At 42.2% G+C, this 15,951-nt stretch overlaps 1 protein-coding gene, 1 long non-coding RNA gene and 1 pseudogene across 51 annotated transcripts in view; 1 reads left to right on the top strand and 2 right to left on the bottom strand.

Annotated features, from left to right (window-relative positions):
• SORBS1 (sorbin and SH3 domain containing 1) overlaps positions 1 to 15,951 on the top strand; it is a 230,003-nt gene that overhangs the window by 78,677 nt on the left and 135,375 nt on the right. The window lies entirely within an intron of this gene.
• LOC128312731 (cytochrome c oxidase subunit 1-like) lies at positions 453 to 1,346 on the bottom strand (annotated as a pseudogene).
• On the bottom strand, positions 6,869 to 15,490 carry LOC128312732 (uncharacterized). The gene is made up of 3 exons (XR_008292420.1): positions 14,234 to 15,490; positions 10,013 to 10,207; positions 6,869 to 7,391 (listed from the first exon to the last, which is right to left on the bottom strand). It is a non-coding gene; the product is annotated as an uncharacterized LOC128312732 (long non-coding RNA).

Raw genomic sequence — 15,951 nt, 5'->3', positions numbered from 1 at the left:
AGCTGAGGCAAAAGACCAAGGCCGCCCAGCCCCGGGTCAGGGAGCCAAAGGAAGGGAATAGGCCAGGGATGGGCCAGCAGAGGGAACGGGCTGGCCGAACTCAAAGCAGGACATCTGGGGGAGGCTGGAAAGTTTGCTTTCGATAACTCTGAGGACTCTAATCCAGGGGGCCAGGCAGTGGGGCATTCCCCTTTTCTGCAAGAGGAACTCGGTACTGGGAGACTGCCTTCTGAGTCGCCATACTATTTTGGGATGAGTAAGTCAAGGAGCAACCCTCTCCTGGGGATGGGTGAATACAATTATCAATGTATGGTCATGGAAGTGTAGAAGTTCTTCTATGATAGGAGATGTGGCGTCTTGAAAGCCTAGCTGGAAGGGATATGCCATGGAAGTATATAGATTCAAGCCTATAATTTAACTTTGACAAAGTTATGTAATTATTTTACTAATACTTCTTAATTGAGAAAGACATAATGGTTATGGCATTGGCTTGAAACCAGTTAAAGAGGGTTCGATTCCTTCCTTTCTTATTTTAGTAATACATAAGTTGGCTCTTCAAATGTGTGATACGGAGGGGGACATCCATGTAATCACTCAAGATTAGTTGTGGTTAATTCTACTATGGCCACTTCTCGCTTGGATGCAAAGGCTTCTCATACCATGAAAACTATAAGTATAACTGCTGTTAATGAAATGAAAGAGCCTATTGAGGAAATTGTGTTTCAAGTTGTATATGCATCTGGGTAGTCAGAATAACGTCGTGGCATTCCAGATAGGCCTAGGAAGTGTTGAGGGAAGAATGTTATGTTGACGCCCACAAATATAATCGTGAAGTGAATTTTTGCCCAAGTATTATCAAGAGTGTATCCTGAGAATAGGGGGAATCAATGGACGAAGCCTCCTATGATAGCGAATACTGCTCCTATTGATAAGACATAGTGGAAATGGGCTACTACGTAATATGTATCATGGAGAACAATATCTAGTGAAGAGTTAGCCAGTACGATTCCTGTCAAGCCTCCTACGGTGAACAGGAAAATAAAACCTAAAGCTCATAGTATGGCGGGAGATCATTTAATATTACCTCCGTGGAGAGTGGCTAGTCAACTAAATACTTTTACCCCAGTAGGGATGGCGATAATTATAGTAGCTGATGTAAAGTATGCTCGTGTGTCTACGTCCATCCCCACAGTAAACATGTGATGGGCTCATACGATAAAGCCCAGGAAGCCGATTGATATTATGGCTCAAACTATTCCCATGTAGCCAAATGGTTCTTTTTTGCCTGAATAATAGGTAACAATGTGCGAGATTATTCCAAAACCGGGTAGAATTAAAATGTAGACCTCTGGGTGGCCAAAAAATCAGAATAGGTGTTGGTATAAGATAGGATCTCCTCCCCCAGCAGGATCGAAGAATGTGGTATTTAAATTTCGATCTGTTAATAACATGGTGATTCCTGCTGCTAAAACTGGGAGTGATAGAAGTAACAGGACTGCAGTGATTAGAACTGATCACACAAACAAAGGTGTTTGGTATTGAGATATGGCAGGGGGTTTTATATTAATGATAGTTGTAATAAAATTAATAGCACCCAAGATTGAAGAAACACCTGCTAGGTGGAGTGAGAAGATAGTTAGATCTACGGATGCTCCTGCATGAGCCAGATTGCCAGCTAGGGGTGGATACACTGTTCATCCAGTCCCTGCCTGGATTACACATTTCCTGGAAGTGCCTGGAAGTGCCTCACATTTCCTCATTTTAGACTTGCCGTTCCTATAAAGAAAAGCGTCAACTCCGTTACAGATGCTGGATCATTAAGGCTCAGGCTGGATGGAATTTTATCTCCCCACTGTCCGTGGACAAGGATTTACTGAGAAAAATCTCAGTAAGGGATGTTGATTTAGGGAAGGCTTTTTAGAGGACCCACTTTAGGAATGTGCATTTGCATACAAACAATGAAAGTGCTAATTAAAATGATTCTCACATAGTCATTTTAGCCATGCAGGGACTGCAGCTCGGCAACACTTGTATTGAAATGTGTATTGAAACACTTGTATGAAATGAGTGTACTTGGAAATAATAAAGTATTGCTCCTTTCATCCATCTAACCAACTAAGACTTATTGAACGCCTTCTGTTTTCAAGGCACTGTGCTAGAACCAGGGGGTTGGGCATTGAAAGGTCAAGTACAAAACCTGATGTTTGCCCTCTAGGGTAACCAACTGAGGGGGGTTCCTGGGACATGAGACTACCAGGAAAGTCCAGGGAGAACCAGGGTGATTGGTCACCCTACCTCAAGAGTTGAAAGTTAGTAGGAATTAACCAAGTACCTAAAGTGCTCTGCCTGTGGATGGAGACCACATCCACTCACATTGTTTTAAAAACTCTGTATTTTGGGGCGCCTGGGTGGCTCAGTTGGTTAGGCGGCCGACTTCGGCTCAGGTCATGATCTCGCGGTCTCTGAGTTCGGGCCCCGCGTCAGGCTCTGTGCTGACAGCTCGGAGCCTGGAGCCTGTTTCGGATTCTGTGTCTCCCTCTCTCTGACCCTCCCCCATTCATGCTCTGTCTCTCTCTGTCTCAAAAATAAATAAACGTTAAAAAAAATTTTTAAAACTCTCTGTATTCTGCCCTTAGAGTTTTTCCTCCTCCATGTTGAATAGTCAAATACCCTTTTGAAGCTATATACCAACACTTAGAGTATTTCTGTTGCCATCATCCACCATACCGGCATCACCTGTCACGGGGCACCTGCTGTGTGCAGGACTTTGGACTTTGTCGTGGGGAGTGTAGGTGGGGCCGGTTCAGCACTGAGGTGCTATGAAAGCCTTTCCTGCTCCTGACGGAACACGACCACCAACTCCTTACCTTTTTCAAAAAGTGTGTTAGGGCACAGTAGGTGCAGAATAAATATTTGTGGATTGGAGGTTATTAACTTTGCAGTTAAGAGTACAGGTTCTGGAGTCCCGTAGACTCGGTTTCAAATTCTCTTCCATATACTTGCTTCATGATCTTGGCTTGCTGTAACTTAACCTCTGAGCCTCATTTTCCTCTTTTGTGGAATTGAGATTAATACAAGGGATTTATTGTAATATGCCATAATAGTAATAACAACTATGATAGGCTGCATGGTATAGTGTATAATTGAACGTACTTTGGACTCAGACCGTTAAAGTTCAGATCCCATTTCCTAGTTATGTAAGCACAGGCAAGTTATTGAGGCTTTCTGGGTCTTAGTTTTCTTATCTGTACAACAGAGATAATAATAGTACCTCTAACAGAGGATCATTAAAAGTGAGAATTGTACGTGAATCTCTGAATTTTCCAAGGGTGATGAGGGTAAAGTTAGTATGACAACATTCCAGGCAGCTCCTGCCTGCGGTTTTGGCAAAGTAAAACCATTGTTTGGGTCTCAGCTTTCAGTTAAAATTCCGATGTAATCTCAGACCTTATTTTTAACCCTTCCCACCCTCATTTCCCCTTTTCTGATATATATTCATGTATATCTAAATGCTATCTTTACTTGTATATCTAAAAATATGTAAGAATTATACAACACCTTGTGCTTGGCATGTAATGTCATATAAATGCTAAACTGTAAAAACTATACAGCATTTCATTTTGGTTATTTTAAAATTTCTGTGAGATTAGACAAGTCAAGAATTAGTCTCTTGCCACCTGTTTATTGTTGTTATATTTGAGGGGCAAAAATGAGATTCTGATGGGTTAAAATGGCTTGCCGAAGGGAACCTCGTTAGTAAATGTTAACTGGGCCTAGAACCCATGGTATTTGCAATAAAAGGTACAGGTGTACCTATACTCGTTTATTAAAGGCACATGGGTATGCACAAAAACATTAAGCCTTTGATATAATAAATCTAGAGACAAGCGAATAGTGTCTTTACCCCCTTCTATATCCACTGCTCTCACTCAAATGTGCCGTGATCCCCTAGAGTACTGCTAACTGATGTTCTCTGTGAATTGCGGCATTGAACTTGTACACTCCAGTTGGTTCTCTGAAACTTATTAAGGTTGCCAGTTTAAACCTCTTCCAGATTCTGTCTACTATCTGGCTGGACTCCCTTTGGAGACCAAAAGATGCTACTGTGTTTATATACCTGATTTCAGAGCCTCTTAGAGGAGCCATTTCATTCAAGGGGATCCCAGGCTACAGAGGAACACTCCCTCTCCCCCTGCCTTTATATGTGGTGTTGAAACACTTCATTTCTTGTAAGAAAGTTAATTATGAAACGGGTGTATCCAGGAATGTGAATATAGGTTTAAAATGTTTGTGTTTACCAATCTGCCACTCACTCAGATACCTTTAGATTAAAACATGTTCATGTTTGTTCATTAACGTGAGCACTTAAAAAATGCTGCTGTGTAAGGTGTTAAAATATGAATATCATTCTATATGAGCAGTGAAAGGTGGTTTAGTACTTAAGTCCTATTTTTGAGCTCTGGAATTCAATTCCTTCCTGTTACCAGCTGAACCTGGGACTGATGTATTAGATGAAAATATAGTCCTATCTTCAAACGTGGACAACAGGACATTCTGTCCTCCAAATTTCAGTGTTTGAATCGGGCGTTGCAGGAAACTTGGCTCCCTCTCTTTCTTTTCAAAATAATAAACAGAGATGATGTTGCCTCAGGTTTCATCTGATGGGGCTTAGATGCTGTTGCCTCATAAAGGCTGATTCATAGACAAATGGGAACTAATTATAGTAACGTAAAAATAACGTCCCTGTTTAAATTTGGCAAGGCAAGATGCCTTGCATGTTTTGTAGGACATGAGAGACTGTTTCTTTAGTGGCATGGGGGTGACATACCCATTCCTATTTTAGCCACACAGTGGTTGTGCTGGGTCACTACCTGCCCTCTTTTATCTTATTTTTTAAAGGATTTCTCATGCTCTCTCATGCACACACCATGCACAAACGTTGAAACACCTCTTACTACCTTCTACACAGGGAATTCTCTCTTGTTATTTATCCACTGCATTTTTAAGAAGCAAGTGTCGGAGTAGTAGAAAGCGGATGGCATTTTATTCATATATATATATATGTGTGTGTATATATATGTATACATATATATATATATATATATATATATATATATTTAAAGTTAATTTATTTTGCACGAGAGAGAGAGAGAACACATGCCTGGGTGTGTGCAAGCATGCTTGCAGGGGAGGGGCAAGTGAGAGGGAGAGAATCCCAAGCAGGCTGCACACTGTCAGTGCAGAGCCCGACCCAGGGCTTGATCCCACAAACCGTGAGATCATGACCTAGGCTAAAATCAAGAGCTCAACTAACTGAGCCATCCAGGTGCCCCAGAAAGTGGATGGCATTTTCAATTTATTTTTTAGTTCTAATTATTTTGGAATATCTACTATGAAAAAGTATTTGATGAAATGAATGGAAAAGTGTCCCAGGGTATTCTGATCACTTCTTACCTTCCCTACTTGGAATTAGGTTGGAAAACATTCCACCATGATTTTCTTCAAATAATTTTGGTCTTTGAATTTGCTTTATATAAATAGGTGATACATGAACCATGTTCTTAATTCAAAAATTAGAAAAATATTTCTCATGAAAATTAAATCTTCCATCTTTTTTTCTGTCAAATTCTAGTACCTAGCTTTCTCCTCAGAAGCACCAGTTTCTTGTGAACTATTCTGGAGGTTTTCTCTGCATCTGTAAATATGTATGTCTGTTTTCTTTATACAAATGACTTCATACTATCCATGGTGTGTTTGGACCCATGGTATTATCCATGGTTATTTAACCATAATTTTGGAAATCATTCCATCTTACAGTTTGAGCTACCTCATGGTCTTTAATAGTTTTGTTGTTTCTGTTGAATAGATGTGTCATAACACATAAACAATAGTTTATGAATGGTATTTAGGCTACTAAATCTTTTGCTACTAAAATCATGGAACAATGATGACCCCATACATCTGCTATGTGATAGGCACTCCATCTTGGTGGTCATCAGTGTGGGCTCTAGAGCCTAAGGGCCCGGGTTTATATCTCAGTTTCTCCATTTACTGTTGAACTCTATGGTATTGGCTAGTTACTTATTCTTTCTGTGCTTCAGTTTCATCATTTCTAAGATGGTATTCATCTTGTAGGTAGGATGTGATGATTAAAAGCCTTAGTCTAAAATACCATATGATTTTACCCATATGTGGAATGTAAGAAACAAAACAGATGAACATATGGGAGGGGGGGAAGAGAGAGTGAAACAAACCATGAGAGACTCTTAAAGATAGAGAATAAAATGGGGGTTGATGGAGGGGAAGTGGGTGGGGGATGGGCTAGATGGGTGATGAGCATTAAGGAGGGTACTTGTTATGATGAGCACCGGGAGTTGTATGTAAGTGACGAGTCGTTGAATTCTACTCCTGAAACCAATATTGTACCGTATGTTAACTGACTAAAATTTAAATAAAAGTTTGAAAAAAACCCAACAACAACCTTAGTCTGTAGAAAGTTTATAGACCGTGCCAGGCATGTAGACCGGTCTGTACGTATTTATTAATAGTGTCATTTGGTGTGATGTGGAAACATCAGAATTTTAAGATTCACTTATCTCTGTGTGTTTCTGACCCACTACTAGTAGTAAACAATTTTTGTGTATAGGTTGTAGCTCCTAAATTTACTGAAATGTCATGCTCATCCACCCCTCCCCCATTTCCTCGTTGCTTTTGTGTAGCATCCTGGAGGAGAAAAGGAAACATTTTATTTCTGGCCACTCTAATCAGGTGTTCAGACCCCTTCAAAGGCATAAAATGTATTGCCTATGGTGATAATTTGTTTTGAAGTTTATTTATTTATTTTGAGGGAGGGAGGGAGGGAGGGAGGGAGGGAGAGAGAGAGAGAGAGAGAGAGAGAGAGAGAGAGAATCTGAAGTAGGCTCCATGCTGAGAGTGCTGATGTGGGGCCCAATCTCATGACCATGAGATCATGACCTGAACTGAAATCCAGAGTGGGATGTTTAACTGATTGAGCCACCCAGGTGCCCCACCCATGGTGATAATTTTTAACAAATGGTTCAAAATCTTCCCCCATCCATAACTAACTTAGAACTTTATGATACTTAAATGTCTTACATTTAGGTAAATACATTGTATACGTGTGTGTATCTAACTCAAATTTATTTAATGATTTCACTACATTTGAAATGATAAATTGAAACTTAGGAAAAGACTGGAGAGTGCACTTACCCTGATTTAACTTCGGTGGAAGTTACAGGGTCTCCTGTCATCTGTGAATCTTACATCATTGAAGACCATCACTTTTGGATTCAGATAAACCAAAGCTGAAGTCCCCATATTGGTGTTGGCCAGCTGTTTGAGCTTTCACTTCCTGGGCGTTGGTTCCCCATCTATAAATGAAGACATCAATGCAGCTCATAGGACTTTGCGGATGACAGGAAAGAGTAAGTGAAGGACCCAACGGCATATGGCACAGAGCAGGTGCTCATGAACTATCAATTTTCCTACCTTTCCCATCCTGCATCCTGCTTCCTCCTGCCATCCGCACAATCGCCTGAGAGTAACCTCTTCCACCTGACTCCAGTGTTCTTCATCTCCACGCTCCTGACTCACCCCGTGATTAACCGATGTGCTTTCACTGCTTCAGCCGGGAGGGCAGTAGATGTCTCATGTGTCACCTGCCTCTTACCTTGTGGTAACCAGTTTTCAGTGAATGCCAGCGAGTGAGTGAGAGTCAGGCTTGCCATGACCCTAGTGAGGTCATTCCTGGCTCTTTGAAAGCAGTAGCTAGTACCAGCATTGCAAGATTGCAGTTCGGGGCCACAGTGAGATATAGTAGCTCCTGGAGTGTCACGGAGAATGGTGTTTTCATTCTTGGCTATTCGTTTTGAGATAATTTGCTATAGCTAACTTATAAAAACGATTTTCCCAGATAATTCTTTTTGGGGGAGGAGATAGGTGTGGGGGAGGGATGTCTTGAAAATGTTTCACTTCATCAAACTCCATTAGCAGGGACTTGCAGGCTTTGACTGTTTTACCCCCCACTTCCAAAGACAAAACTTAGGCCAGCTGGCTTATAGACTCCATGGCCAGCTTTGCTTGTCCCTTGGTTTAATGTGTTGGAGGTGGGCTGCTGGGCGCCCAAGCAGAGAGCGCGAACAGGGGAAGTGAAGCTACAGCTGGAAAGGGAGCAGGAAGACCTTTGCTCCATCCTCCAAATCACTTTGGAGAGGAGCTACTCTATTTTGCATTAAGTGTTTTGCTGTGAATTTTTGAAATAGCAGTCACACCCATATTCAAATTAAGAACCAGGGTGCTCTCCAAAGACATGCACAGCCAGGCCTCTACCATTCTGCAAACAAATATTTGGATAATAGGAACCATTGTTACCACTTGGAATGTTCTTCCCAATTATTCTCTCTCTCTCTCTCTCTCTCTCTCTCTTTTAATTTTAGAGAACATGAGTGGGGGAGAGGGGCAGAGGGAGAGAGAGAGAAAGTCTCAAGCATGCTTCATGCTCAGTACAGAGCCTGGTGTGTGGCTCAGTCCCACAACCCTGGGATCATGACCTGAACTGAAATCAAGAGTCAGATACTCAACCGACTGAGCCACCAAGGCACCCCATTCTCTCTCTCTCTCTCTCTCTCTCTCTCTCTCTCTCTCTTTCCAGACTTTCCTATCGTTTCACACTGAGTAATTCCCACTGTCCAGTTTTGGTAGTTTTTTAACTCTGGGCCGTTTGGTCATTGGTTAGATACAGCCTCGTGTGTTGAACCGTTAGTTATTAACCCTGTTGTTCTGTAGGCATTTTCCCGTGTTGACGCCTTGGCTTCCCCACCAGGTCTTCCCTCTGGGATGAGGCACGCCCCAACCTCTGTGCTGCTGCGGGCGGGTGTAGGACAGTGCTTCTCAAAGTGTGATTCTTCTGGCAGCAGCAGCACCCAAGAAGTGTTGGAAATACACACCAGATCCACTGACTTAGACAGTTTAGGGTCAGATGCAGCAGCCTACAGTTAACCAGCGCTCCTGGCCATCCCTCTGTGTGATGAAGTTAGAGACCCTCTGGTATGGCCAGAAGAACTGGGGCTTGGGGGTTGGAGAGGTCTGGGCCTGAAGCTACCTCCGTCATTTACAAACTGACCTTAGGGAAGGGTTTTTTCTGTTTCTGCTCTCCCATTCCACTGGGACTATGTAGAAGTTTGTTCTGCATGGTGTTAACGGGTGCCCTAAAGGGAGGGAGGAGGAAATGGTTCTGTGGGCAAATAAATTAACAGAATGCTGCTTGAGTGCATTTCAGTGGGATTCCTTATGGCTAGACTTCTCAGATACCTAAACGTATCACTGAAGGTCACTGAGAGTTGCCATGGAAAGACATTGCAAATTTGTTAGATTCTAGAACACCTTTTTTGCCACACGCTAGCTTTTCTGGCAGCACTGTTCTATGGAACATGTTTTGGGAGATGCTGGCCTGGGTGATGTGATAGGGTCCTGTTAGCCTTGTGATTTTACAGCCCGGTAAACCAGTGTGAAATTCAGAAACTTCAAATGCAGGTAAATCAGACATAATGCCAGAATTTATAATTTGGGTAAACCAGACTTACACAACAACTTGAGCACTGGAACAAAATGGAAGTAACGAAACATTGAAGAATATAAGGTTATATATTTTTAAAGCAGCAAGTTTTTCTTCGGTAGAAAACCATACACTAGGAGAGAAGTGGGAAAGATAAGGAAAATGTCACTTACTGAGTGTATTGGGAGTCCTGGCAGGAATCCTATGGCACATTCAAATCAGGTAATTTAAGGAGATTTAAATAAAGGAACTATTTATAAAAGGTGTAGGCAGAGTTTGGGAAAAGCAACAATGGTTGACGCAGGACTTATTGCTCTCTGTATATGCAGGGTTTTTCACGTAGCTGGTACAGTCCTCATAATCACCCCAAAGATAGGTTTTATTATTTCTTACTTTGCAGAAGAGGAATGTGAACTTGAAAGAGGCAAAGGAAGTTACCTTCGATGCTAGCTGGAGAATGGAGGCGAAGTTCCAACTGCGATGTCAGACTCGCAACCCCACGCTTTCTCCGCATATTTCTTTAGGGGAGCATCCTCTTTTCCCTCAGTCTTTCTCCGCGTGATAAGGCTGAAAACACTGCTCTCCAGAAGCTCATGTTCTGAGCTAGATGTGTTGCTCTGAACAATCAGTAGACTGGAGAAAATAGCACATTAGGCAAATAATGTAAATTAACAAAAGAATATAGATTCCATATATACGGGGGAGAGAGAAAGGCAGTAAGTTGGAGCTGTGGAAATCCATCATCCGTCCTTTTTTTAGGGTTGGTCCCATTCTAGAAAATAGGCTTGGAGGATATGGGAGCCATTTGAAGGACACAAATGAGGCAGCATAGCTTGTTGGGGGTAGGACAAGGTAGAGGGAAACTTTTGAGACATATGGTGCAGCTTGGGAAGGCTTGCAGTGGGCATAGCATGGAAGAGTGCTCTATGCCCAGGTGCCTCCACCAAACGGAGACAGTGCTGGTGGTGGGAGGTGGGCAGGCATGTGGGAGAAGAAAGAAAGCATGGTGGGACCCTTGGGTGCTTCTGACTCCAGTTTTTACATTGGGGCCATGCTTGCCCAGTGAAGTCTCCATAGCTTAACACCTTTGTTAGAAAGTGGTAAAGGTAGGGGCGCCTGGGTGGCTCAGTTGGGTAAGCGTTCGACTTCAGCTCAGGTCATGATCTCACGGTTTGTGAGTTCGAGCCCCGCGTCGGGCTCTGTGCTGGCAGCTCAGGGCCTGGAGCCTGCTTTGGATTCTGTCTCTCTCTCTCTCTCTCTCTCTCTCTCTCTCTGTCCCTTCCCTGCTCACTCTCTGTCTGCCTGTCTCTCTCTCTCTCTCTCTCAAAAACAAATAAACATTAAATTTTTTAATAAAAAAATGTGGTAAAGGTTGAATTTTTTTAAGAACTGATTTTACCTCCTTTAGGAAGTTTCAGATATGAATGCTTCATTTCTCTTATACCCTAAGAAAATTTACAAGTTGTGTCTCTGAGGAGGCCACTTTCCCCATATCCTTTTGACTTTGGATTGGCTTTTCCCGCTCCATTAAAATACATCTTATGGTTAAGCCCTCTTGATTCTAGAAAACAAAAATACCTCTCAAGTACTGTGCACAAGCCCTGCCTTTGAAAACATCTGGTAAAAATAACAAGTCGCTTGGAAAACCCGGATTCTCAGATGCGACCCCTGCCTCTTTATTAGCAGGGAGTCACTGGAGTAAACCTTTATTTCCTGTTGCTTCCACACAGCGGTGCTTCACGGAAATATTTTGCATGTTTCCTTAGGCAGCAGGGAACCTTGAAGGGCAAACAGAGTGCCGAGGCCCCAAATAGGAACAGAGATGCCGTCTAGGCCTGGCCTGGTCGCGCCTCCGGGGGCTTGGAGAGCCCGCCTGGGCCTCGGAGCTTTGAAGCTGTGCCGGGTGTCTGCCCCAAACCGCAAAAAACTTCAGCTCTCCCCAGGCATGAGCAAGGCCCGACCTGCCACACCTCCAGCTCTTTGTACAAGAGAGGTGTTTTAAAATAGTCTTAAATGTCAGACGTATTTTTTTTCACAGCATTCCTCAGACATCTCATAAATTATTCTGCAGTGAAACTTTAATAGGGCCGCTTAAAAGATGAAGAGTTCTAGTCAGTGGAGTTTTTGGTAACTTAAGCAACTAACTGTTAACCTCAGCCCCTCCTGCTTTCTCCACCCCAGAACTCATTGAAGAAAACCATTATGAATTAGAGATAATCTTCGTGAAACCATGCTCGAGGCTGTCTTCGATGACAGCGGTCTTCTGTTCCCTCGTAATGTTGTGTGTTAATTTGAGTAATGTGATATTCTAATATTTGATTGTTTTTGACTTAAAGGCCATTTGATAGGGTTCAACCTGGTAATGGTAAAGAAAGTAAGGAGTTTGAGCTCAGAATTTTCTGACTTCATAGTATATCACGAAAAAAATTTTTTTTAAAAGTCTGTGTTACCCACCTTTCTTGCCAATTTGCTTCCTAGGGACATAGGTAATTAAAGATTCTGGTTTCAGAATTTGTGTTGCTGCCCAGTCTGTGTCTGCTGTCATATTGGCTCCACGTTGAGCCTTTTACAAATATGCATCACATCTACAGCTATAGACCTATTGGGTTCTGGAGGTAAGCATGTGAGCCTTCTTTTTGCGGGTTTTTAGTCTGTTGTGATTTACTGTTACATTTACTTATAATGCTTACTGACTTGATTTATTTGGTCACTGGTTTCTGGAAAACTGGAATTTGGAGAGCAGTGAAATTATTTATTGGCAAAAGAGATAGAAAATTCGAATTTGGATCTGCCCTAATAGTCTGAGATATGTGGTACAACACAGAATTGTTGTCACTTGATGCCTAGAGTGATGCTCTCTAGACACTCTTCAGTCCATAGAAAGAGAAACTGTATTAAGGACGCTAGTATACCTAATTTCATGGTATTTTTCATTCTTCAAAAATTGGACTTTGTAATTAATCAATGTCTTAGTCTTTTCAGGCCAACATACCAAATACCACGACTGGGCTTAAAAACAACAGAAATTTATTTCTCACAGTTTAGGGGTATTCAAGGTCAAAGCACCAGCATGATCATGTTTTGGTGAGGGCCCTCTTCCACATTACAGACTTCTTGTCATAGCCTCACGTGGTGGAAGGGTTATGACTCTGGGGACTCTTTTATAAGGACACCAATTCGATTTATGAGGGCTCTGCCCTCATGACCTAAGCACCTCCCAAAGGCTCCTAGTACCATCTACCTTGGATGTGAGGTTTTCAGCATGTGAATTTGGGGGGAAATAAACCTTTAGACCATGGCAACATTTTATTATCTAGAAAATTCTATTATTTCTTTGTATATGGATATGGAAATTTAGTATCTGGAAGAATTTTTCATAGTGACGGTATATTTCTCAGTGTCATTTGCCTTTTTATATAAAATCAAAATATTTATTGCTCCTTTACTACATCCAAGGCACTGTGTGAAAATTCAGAAAGAATATTTGTAGCGAATAAAGAATTTTGTTCCTCTTGAAATATGATGTTAGCATGACATTCTCCTTACCATTTGGTCTACAGAAAGATAAGGCCAGTTATCTGTGTTTTGACTCAGGGCAACATCCTGTGGGGGAAACAGTGCTGAATAGGGAGCCCTTGTTTTACTCTTGGCCAGGTCACAGTCTCACTCCAACCATGTGGGTGGGCTTCTCCTTCCTCACCTGGACTGTTTTCTCAGCTATACAGTGAAGGTGTCAAACTACATTATTTCTGTGGTCCCTCATAACAAAATAAACCCAACATTGATTTTTATTGAATGTTTTTCACTATGTAGGTCACTGAGACAGGTCCAAATAGTGTAAGAGAATCTCTTGTGTGAGTTTTTAAAGGTTCCTCAGAGCTAAACAAAAACAAACCCCCAAAACATTTATTGACCATCCTATAAGAGTAGGTCACTGCAAAGAGTAGAGTGAACGTGTACTCAGCCACCCTTCAGAGAATCATCCCTGGCTTACAGAAGAATGACCAATACAACAGCCAACACATACGTGGGAAAAAGTAGACTAGCCAGTGAGTGCCCTGAGTCAAAGAAGTCATTTATCAAGCACTGCACTGTGTCCAGCTTTGTGGCAAGTGCTCCTGAGTGCTTTACCAGTGTTACCGCAACCAGATCTTGTAGTAGCCACATGAGAGGGATTGCTGTAATACTCCATTTTATGGATGTGGAAACTGAGGTAACTTGCCCAAGATCACACAGCTAGTAAGGGATGGAGCTGATAATTTATACCAAACCTACATTCTTTTTTTTTTCCTTTTAATGTTTACTTATTTATTTTTGAGAGAGAAGGGGAGCACAAGCAGGGGAGGGGCAGAGAGAGAGAAGGAGACACAGAATCTGAAGCAGGCTCCAGGCTCTGAGCTGTCAGCACAGAGCCTGACGTGGGGCTCAAACCCATGAACCATGAGATCTTGACCTGAGCCAAAGTTGGGCATTTAACTGCACGAGCCACCCAGGTGCCCCCAAACCCACATTCTTAATCACCATGCCTCTGAAGGAAGGCAATAGGCCTCTCTCATTAAAGGAAAGCATGGGAATCACCAAGGGTTAGTGATGGAAGGAGAAGGGGACATTCATGATCACGGGCCACCTACATCGGCCCGTTTCCCCAGGCTCTGTCACCTTGATCCCCATCACTGCCTTGCTGGATCCCGGGGAACACTGCCTCTCTGTTAAGGCTGTAGCCCACGCCTGGCCAGAACCAGGCCTTCCAGCTTCCCCCTAGTGCGCCTGCCAGAGCTAAAAAGAGCTGTGTGTGTTTACTGGAACTTGGGATATCTCTGCCACTTGAGTTGACAGAGTCAAATCGAGGGAGTAAACAGCTGGACTCCCAACAACTATGTGGAATTGGAGAGTGACGCCAACAGCATAACTATACAAAAGTTTGTAAAAATTTTTCAAAATTCAGTTTTACTTCAAACTAATGTTCCCCTTGTAACATCTCCATTTATAGAACCAAAACATTCTAGTTTGGGAATTTGCTGTGAAAGGCTTATAGTCCTTAACTAGCTCTCCGTTCATTCCTTGGGCCGAAGGGGTCACTTGTATCCACTCCCAGCCCTCAGCCCAAGCTTCTGTTCACTTCCACTCTCTCGGCAGCCAGCAGTGGACTGTCTAGGCATCGCGTGGCTTTCACAGAACAAAAGACACCATTATCTTGCTTTGAAGCCCCCTCCACAGTTTGGACTATAGGCCTCTCGAGGGCAATGGTGGTGTTCATCTCTGTAGCCAGCCCTGAGCACAGTGTCTGACACTAAGCTGACACTTCATAAAGGCTGGATATGTCTGTGGGAAGGTCTGTTGAGCTCATTCTCTTAATCACCAGAAAACAAATGCAGTGGAAAGGTGTTTACAAAACGAGGTGGGAGGAGTGGAAGGAAGGGAAATGCAATGCAATGCAAATGCAATGCAGTGCGACGCTAGTTCGAGGTGATCTTTAAGAGCCTGGGATTTAAGGTCAGATCAGGTTTCTGTCACAATCCCACAGCATACTGGTCATGTGACCCTGGGGAAGACAGTGAACCATCTCCTCCTTTCGAAGTTGGTAGCAACAGTACATATGCTGTAAGGTTATTAGGGTTAACTGAGATCTTGTATGTCACATCCTAAGCATAGAGCTCTTGATGACACAAATAATTGTATTTTATTTATTGCTAGGGAGACAAATCAGATTTGGCTACCTCTCAAAAGAAACGGGAAGCAGACTGCAGTATGTGGCTCCCCAACTCACCAAATTAAAAAAATGTACATGTTGCAGAGTGGTGTAATCCTGAATGCTTTGCAGTCACCTGTATCAGAAGCAAGTTCACCAAGGTTTGAGTGCTGTTTGTTCCTACAGATGAAGAAAGAGGTTGTATTAGAGTGGTGACCATATGGATCTTTTTCTTTAATTTTCAGACGTTTAATTCTGTGCTTACAATTTCCTTGGTGCTTGAAAAGATAAAAAATAAAACCTGTTAGATCTAAAAAGAACAATACTCTTGAAATGAGAGGAAACTCTTTTTCTTCTAAAAAAGAGCTTAATACTTGAACAACTGCTTTTGAATTTCTTTGGTTGTAACTGCTTTCCCAGTTGCTTTTTATAGGAAACTATTTTCTGTTGCTGAATCGTTAATAGAACTGTCTGGTGGAAACACGTTGAGAAGTTAGCAGTTTGAGTTTGATATAAAATGTAAACGTTGCTGTTACAGTAATAGGATAAAGCATTAATGGACTTTTAGAAATCAAAGTCTGTTTAATTAAAAAAATTTTCTTTACATGGCATCAACGGATGTATCAAATATATATCTTTTTTTTTAGGGTATAGTCATTTTATGGGTGATGATATGAAACAGTCTGAA

The sequence above is a fragment of the Acinonyx jubatus genome, chromosome D2, assembly GCF_027475565.1.
Source record: "Acinonyx jubatus isolate Ajub_Pintada_27869175 chromosome D2, VMU_Ajub_asm_v1.0, whole genome shotgun sequence".
NCBI classification, from domain to species: Eukaryota; Metazoa; Chordata; class Mammalia; order Carnivora; family Felidae; genus Acinonyx; species Acinonyx jubatus.
This window is presented reverse-complemented; position numbering and strand designations above follow the sequence as displayed.